This window comes from Mobula birostris, chromosome 13 (genome assembly GCF_030028105.1).
Source record: "Mobula birostris isolate sMobBir1 chromosome 13, sMobBir1.hap1, whole genome shotgun sequence".
Lineage (NCBI taxonomy): Eukaryota > Metazoa > Chordata > Chondrichthyes > Myliobatiformes > Myliobatidae > Mobula > Mobula birostris.
The window spans coordinates 71681610-71690083 of NC_092382.1; positions in this window are offsets into that span (position 1 = coordinate 71681610).

Genomic DNA, 8474 nt, shown 5'->3' on the forward strand with positions numbered 1-8474 from the left:
AAAGAGGAGAGTAGTAGTGATTAGGGATTAGAAAGTTAGGGGGAGAAGTAAGAGATTCCGTGGGAGAGATCGAGAATCCCGGATGGTCTGTTGCCTCCCTGGTGCCAGGGTCCACGATATCTCAGATCGAGTTCTCGGTATTCTCAGGAGAGAGGGTGAGCAGCCAGATGTCATGGTCCACGTGGGGACCAATGACATAGACAGCAGTAGGTATGAGGTTTTAAAGAAGGAATATAGGGAGTTAGGAAAAAAGTTAAAGAGCAGGACCTCAAGGGTGGTAATCTCAGGATTGCTGCCTGTGCCACGAGGCAGAGAGAGTAGGAACAGGAAGTCATGGCAGTTGAATGCGTGGCTGAAGAGTTGGTGCAGGGGGCAGGGGTTCAGATTTCTGGGACATTGGGATCTCTTCTGGGGATGGTCTGACCTGTACAAAAAGGACGGGCTGCACCTGAACTGGAAAGGGACCAATATCCGGGCATGGCAGGTTTGCTAGAGCTGTTGGGGAGGGTTTAAACTAGTTTGGCAGGGGGGTGGGAATCAGAATGTGAGTGCAGAGATTAGGGTAGAAGGACAAGAGCATGATGCTATGTGTTCTGAGTTGCTGAGGAAGGACAGGCAGGGGACAAAACACAAATGTAGCCAGTTAAAGTGGTTGATGTGTGTCTATTTCAATGCTAGGAGTGTTAGGCATAAAGGGGATGAACTTGGAACATGGATCAGTACATGGAATGATGACGTTGTGGCCATTACTGAAACCTGGCTGGAGGAAGGGCAGCATTGGCTGATGCAGGTACCGGGGTTCAGGTGTTTTATAAGGAATAGGATGGGAGGTAGAAAAGGCGGGGGAGTAGCATTACTGGTCAGGGATAGTATCACGGCTATAGAAAGGGAGGATGCTGCAGAGTGAGTGTCCACTGAGTTGGTATGGGTGGAAGTCAGAAATAGGAAGGGATCAATCACTGTGCTGGGAGTAGTCTATAGGCCCCCAAATAGCCCTCGGGACACTGAGGAGCAGATAAGCAGACAGAGTTTAGAATGGTGCAGATTTGTAGTTTTGGGTGATTTCAACTTCCCTCGTATTGACTGGCACCTCCTGACTGCAAGGGGGAGAGGTGGGACTGAATTTGTCAGGTGCATTCAAGAAGGATTCCTGACACAGTATGTGGACCGGCCGATGAGAGGAGAGGCCATACTAGATCTAGTTCTGGGTAATGAACCTGGTCAGGTGGCAGACCTCTTGGTGGGGGAGCATTTTAGTGAGAGTGACCACAACTCCCTTAGCTTCAGCATAGCTATGGAAAAGGATAAAAGCAGACAAAATGGGAAAGTGCTTAACTGGGGAAGGGCTAACTATGAAGGGATGAGGCAGGAACTAGCGAGAGTAAATTGGAAACAGATGTTCAAGGGTGCAAGCACAGAAGTAATGTGGAGGAAGTTTAGGGACCACTTGTGCTGGGTTCAGGATAGGTTTGGTCCCTCTGAGACAAGGAAAAAATGGTAGGAAAAGGGAATCGTGGCTGACGAAACACGTGAGGCAACTCGTCAAGAGGAAGAAGGAAGCATATGTTAGATGTAAGAAGCAGGAAGCAGGACGGGCTTATGAGAAATATAGGGTAGCCAGGAAGGAGCTTAAGAAAGGACTTAGGAGAGCTCGAAGGGGGCATGATGAGAAGGCCTTGGCATGTCGGATTAAGGAGAACCCCAAGGCGTTCTATGTGAATGTGAAGAACAGAAGGATGGCAAGAATGAAGGTGGGGCTGCTCAAGGATGAAGAAGACAACATGTGCCTGGAGGTGGGGGAGGTTGGGGAGGTCCTAAATGAATACTTTGCTTCAGTATTTACAATTGAAAAGGATCTTGATCAGGGTGAGGTCAAGATAGAACAGGCCTGTGTGCTGGACAAGGTGGAGATTAAGGAAGAAGAAGTGTTGGATCTTCTTAAAAACATCAGTAAAGAGCTTTACCAAATGTTCCCTTTAAATTTGCACTTCCCCACTTACCCATGACCTCTGGTTGTCATCCCACCCAACCTCAGTGGAAAAAGCTGCTTGCATTTACCCTATCTATACCCTCATAATTTTGTGTACTTCTAACAAATCCTCAAAGCAATGTATAATTTCCTTGTTTATGTTTAGAATCTTTTTTAGATGTATAAGATGATGAGGGGCATTGATAGTGTAGATAGCCAGAGGTCTTTTTTTCCCCCCAGGGCTGAAGTGGCTAAGACAAGGGGGCAGAGTTTTAAGGTGCTTTGAAATACTTTATACTTCTTCATACTTTATTGTTGCCAAACAATTGGTACTAGAACGTACAATCATCACAGCGATATTTGATTCTGCGCTTCACTCTCCCTGGATTACAAATATTAAATATTAAATATAATTAAAATTAGTAAATATTAAAAATTTAAATTATAAATCATAAATAGAAAATAGAAAAATGGAAAGTAACGTAGTGCAAAAAAACCGAGGGGTGGGTCCAGATATCTGGAGGGTACGGCCCAGATCCGGGTCAGGATCTGTTCGGCAGTCTTATCATAATTGGAAAGAAGCGGCTCCCAAACCTGGCCATACAAGTCTTCAAACTCCTGAATCTTCTCCTGGAGGGAAGAGAGACAAGAAGTCTACCGAGGGGATGTCAGGGGTAAGTTTTTTACATAGAGAGTGGTGGGTGCGTGGAATGCACTGCCGGCTATTTGCGTGAGAGTGTTTCAGTTACTGTGGGGCCAGGAACCCATGCAGCTCAGTGGGAACAGGGAATAATACCAATGGAGCGAGTCAAACTGAGCCAGGTCACAGATTGGAGATGGCAGAAATGTCCCATTCTTATACAGACAGGAAGAGCATCAGAGAATTTGATGGTCATTCCAGATACCAGCACTGTGCCCAGTTAGAAGATGATTTCTCTCTCCAACTTGGGTTGAAGTTCACTGTAACAGTGTGTTGTCAGATCACACCTTGACAACTCAAGTGATCTCATCTGAAATGTTGTCCTACACCCATTGATGGATTTTGTAACTCTTTTTACAGGTTAAAAATGACAAGTAATTTGTCTACGGGAATCCAGAATACAACACATCAGTTTTGCTGTCTCTGTCCAGATATTTAAGAAGTGGAGCAAGGGATTCACTCGATCATCCTTCCTGCTCAGACAGTGGGAATGGATTCAGTCTGTTCTGTGTGTGAGAAGGGATTCAGTCAGTCTTCCCACCTGTGGACACACTAGTCAGTTCTCACTGGGCAGAGGCTGGTCAACTGCTGAATTTGTGGGGTAGGATTCACTCGATCATCTGACCTAATGGCTCACCAGCGAGTTCACACCAGGGAGCAGCCGTTCACCTGCTCAGACTGTGGGAAGGGATTCACTCGGTCATCTTACCTAATGGTACACCAGCGAATTCACACAGGACAGTGGCCGTTCTCCTGCTCAGACTGTGGGAAGGGATTCACTTGGTCATCTCAACTGAAGGTACATCAGCGACTTCACACTGGTGAGAGGCCATTCACCTGCTCAGCCTGTGGGAAGGGATTCACTCAGTCATCTGAACTAATGGCTCACCAGCGAGTTCACACTGTGGAGCGGCCATTCACCTGCTTGGACTGTGGGAAGGGATTCACTATGTCATCTGATCTACTGAAACACCAGTCAGTTCACACCAGAGAGAAGCCATTCACCTGCTCAGACTGTGGGAAGGGATTCACTCGGTCATCTTACCTAATGGTACACCAGCGAATTCACACTGGAGAGTGGCCGTTCTCCTGCTCGGATTGTGGGAAGGGATTCACTTGGTCATCTCAACTGAAGGTACATCAGCGACTTCACACTGGTGAGAGGCCATTCACCTGCTCAGACTGTGGGAAGGGATTCGCTTCGTCATCTCCACTGAAGGTACATCAGCGAGTTCACACTGGAGAGAGGCCATTCACCTGCTCAGACTGTGGGAAGGGATTCGCTTCGCCATCTCCACTGAAGGTACATCAGCGACTTCACACTGGCGAGAGGCCATTCACCTGCTCAGTGTGTGGGAAGAGATTCACTTTGTCAACTGATCTACTGAGACACCAGTCAGTTCACACCGGAGAGTGGCCATTCAGCTGCTCAGACTGTGGGAAGGGATTCACTTCATCGTCTAATCTGAAGGTACACCGGCGAGTTCACACTGGGGAGAGGCATTTTTCTGCTCAGACTGTGAGACGGGATTCATATCGACATCTAAAGTGAAGGTACATCAGTGAGGTCACACAGGGGAGAGGCCTTTCATCTGCTCAGTGTGTGGGAAGGGATTCACTCGGTCATCCCACCTACAGAAACACCAGCGAGTTCACACCGGGTAGAGACCGTTCACCTGCTCAGACATTGGGAAGAGATTCTCTCAGCCAAATCAACCAAATGTGTATCACTGAGTTCACACTGGGGAGAGGATGTTCACCTGCTGTGAATGTGGGAAGCAATTCACTCAGTCATCTATCCTTATGTAAATCTCACTTCGGCTAGCAACTTAATATAGGGGGTGATAGCCCCCCAGCCCGGGAAAACTTAAGATATCTCATTTGGATGGATGCTGCGTGATGTGTCCCCTGTTAAAAATCAGCACCCCAAAATAACAAACAGTACACAATATGTGATTAAACAATTCAAATTTATAATTCTTACTTTGACTATAGGGTTAGTGAAGAAAACAAAGAAAAAGAAAAGGGGCCACTCTCTCCATTCGCGTCTTCTCATCTCTCCCCGACAAAAGACTGTGAAAATCTCTCTTCCTGACTCACAAGAAAGAACAACATTTCTCTCACTGGATAACCCCGCACTCCAAAACCCTGTTATCTCTAGTCATAACCTAAACTTTGCTGCTACAGAGAAACCATTACCTCAGCGGTGAAACATTGCTGAGAGGCCGTTACATTAGCAGTGAAACCTTACAGTGTGTTACACTTGTGACATACTACCAGGTTCACACTGGGGAGAAAGTTTCAATAAGCTGCTTGCTGGATATTCGTCCATCACCATTGCTGAATGCAATTTCGAGAGTGACTGTCGGTGCTGAACTCTGCAATTATTGCTGCTGCTCACCACACCCAGTTCTGCACCCTGGTCACTGGACATGGGAGGAGTTTCTTCTGCTGCATATTCACCTTTAATGGGACTGGAGTTTAATCTTCTGGATTTGAGACAAATAAATCAGTTCTGTTTTAAATTCTGTCTCTGGTGCTTATTGAATTTTTAACACACCTAGTGTACGGTAGAGAGTCAACTCAGGCGAGCTGGACACTGCCAGTGTTTCGGTTCCACAACAGTCCTTTTAAATCCTCCCCTGTTGTTCCCCTCTTGCTCTCCCTGTGGTGATGGGTTCCAAACAGTCACCACTCTGTGGGTGAAGAGGTTTCCCTTGAATTTTCTGCAGACTGAAGATGTCGAGCTGACTGCAGTTCTGTATGATATGTTCTTCACCCCTCTAATCTCTGGGCTGAGGAAGAATGACATTGGTAGTTAACGTCCTTAATCATGTCTCATTTCCACATTATGGGTCATTTTCCTTGCTTTGTAAGGGTTCTTAGAAAACACTCCTGTCCTCTAAAGACTGAAAGCAGAATGGGAAACCATCAGTTGGACGTCAACGAAGCAGGGTCAGAAATCAGAGGTGGGCACGTGGCAGAGTTTGGGACTCTGGACGACGGTCGGGGTAAGAACGTATGATGAGGAGAAGGGAATCATCAGTGGGGCGTGGCAACGAATGACAGAGTAGCAACATTTGGAAGCTGATTGACTGGGAAAATCTTTCGTTTGTCGGACTGATGACACAACCAATACCTGTGGTGAGGTGCTCCACTGGTTGAGGAACATGTATGTGTTGGGAATGGTTTTATGTATAGAAGAAGTTGTTCCTGCTTGTTTATCCAGTAATATTATATCCAGATGGTTATTATGGATTGTCCTATCTGAAATAATATATTGATTATCATATAATTTGTAAGATTTTGACTCTAAAACTGGATCAGGCTTGAATTTATGGTGCCTTTATGAAGTGATGGAGGGCATTCATGAGCCTGTATTTTAAATCAAGATTTTGGTGAATGATATTTGCCACTTGATTGTAACTTTGTAAGTAATCAGATTGAGTTAAACTGCTGCAGAATCCTGGAATGTGTTTGATTGTGTCTGGTTTCCGCTAATATTTTCTGCAATTACTGCCTTATTTGTTTGTATTTCATGTACTTTTGATTTTTTTTTTCCTTTTGTTAACCACCTTGTCCTGTATTTCTGCAAGGACCCCCTCTGTTTCTGGGAAGAGGTCTCCAACTCTCAGTCAGGTGCTCGATGCTTCCTTGTCATCATCTCGTCTGCTCAGATCATTGGGATGTCTCCCATGGAGGGTCATACTTATTCCACTGGTTAATGTTTTCTTCCATAGTGATGATTCATTTTTCTGAGTTGGCCTCTCATTTAAGTTTTCTGGTCTGTATTTCCTGTCATGATTCCATATACACACATGGAGCATTGCATACTGTTCATTTTTCATAAAAAATATATACTTAGAAATTTTATCTGACTGTTGTGTGATTTTTTTTTTCATGTGTGTTATCTCTCTTCCTCCTTCTGTCCAAGGTAGTGTTAATCTAAGTGGGTTTGAGCGTAAATAGTCTTTTCTAAAGTTCTTATTTATCTTTGTAAATTTTACTGATTGAAATGGGACCAAGATATTTTTATTTAAAAAAAGTCAATGTCGGTATTGATGAAAGTGTTTATTGTCTTTGTTGTATTTGTTAACTGTTGAGCTCTGTTTGGCAGGTCTTTTTAGGCCTTGAACTAAATTTTGTCAAAGGTTTTCACTATTTTGCACTACCTTCTATTTTCTTTGCTTGTTGATATTCCAGGTATGTGGGTATCAAGAGTTCCGATGAAGGGTCTTGGCCCAAAATGATGATTCCCATCCATAGATGCTGCCTGACATGCTGAGCTCCTCCAGCACTTTGTGTGTAGTTCTCTAGATTTCTAGCATCTGCAGGTCCTCTTGTTTCCCAGATACTTATATGTTTCTTGAAAGAACAAGCAGGTAGTGGGGTTGTGTGGCTCTGTTCGATAAAATGGAAAGAGGTGGCATAGGGTTGCAAGGTGTAGAATCTGTGGCTAGAATTAAGGAACAGCAAATGTAAAACAAAATCCCTGATGGGAATTGTATGGAGACCTCCAAACAGTAGTGAGTATGTGGTCCACAAATTACAATGGGAGATAGAAAGTGCGTGCCAAAAGGGCAACGTTACAATAGTCATGGGGGATTGTCATGCAGGTGATTAGGAAAATTAAGACAGTGTTGGTCTCAAGAGGAGGAATTCCTAGAATGCCTACAAGATGCTTTTTTAGAGCAGTTCATGGTTGAGCCCGCTTGGGGATCAACTATTCTGGATTGGGTGTTGTAATGAACCAGAATTAATTAGGTCACTTAAGTTCAAAGAACCCTGAGGGGCAAGTGTTCTTAATATGATCAAATTCACCCTGACATTAGAGAAGGAGAAGCTAAAGTCAGATGTGAAATAAAGAGAATTAGAGAGACATGAAAGAAACATTGGTCAAAATTGATTTGGAAAGAACACGGGCAGGAATTTCTGGAAGCAATTCGGAAGGCACAGGATACATACAGTGGCATGCAAATATTTGGGCACCCCTGGTCAAAATTTCTGTTACTGTGAATAGCCAAGTGAGTAAAAGATGACCTGATTTACAAAAGGCATAAAGTTTAACATGACACATTTCTTTAATATTTTAAGCAAGATTACATTTTTATTTCCATCTTTTACAGTTAATCCTATGGATTATACGAAGTGATAGCCACAAACATTCGTTGTGGTTCCGGGTACCGATGATCAACCCACTCTTGTGGGCATAGGAGAGTTCCAAGCCTCAGCTGTGACAAACTGAATGTATCAGCTTTTCCAGTCCCTCTCTCTCTCTCTTTAGACTGGCCGACTGCCTGTCTGCAGACCGCTCTCTCTCTTTTATGGTTAAATCCACAGTTAGCGCCGTCAGCCTGTGACTGACGTCATAGTCCCGCCTCCTCACTCCGGCGCTCTTAAAGACACAGTCACAGTCCGACCGCAGGCTCGCAACAGCCGCAACACAACTTCCCGACTTTTCAACTCAGTGCTTCAACTAATAAAGACAACCACGCCATTTGAATTCTTAACCACCCGATCAATCTGTGCAGTCTCTTTCAGGAAGCGATGAACTTGGAGTCTAAGATCCCTCTGATCATCAACACTGACATCTCCGCAGCCGCGTTGAACTCCCCGTCCAAGAAGAACAAACCCCGAAGTAAATGTCCCGCTTTCTGATTTATTTCCATTTCCCTCCGAGGGAAGTTTGGGGAGTTTGTGAAGCGTCTCCTGCGGCCGGAGTCTGATGTATCGCTGAGAGGTAGGAGGAGACCGCTCGGCCCGTCGGTTTGATGCCGGTTCCCCGGGGTGGGAGGGGTGGATTTT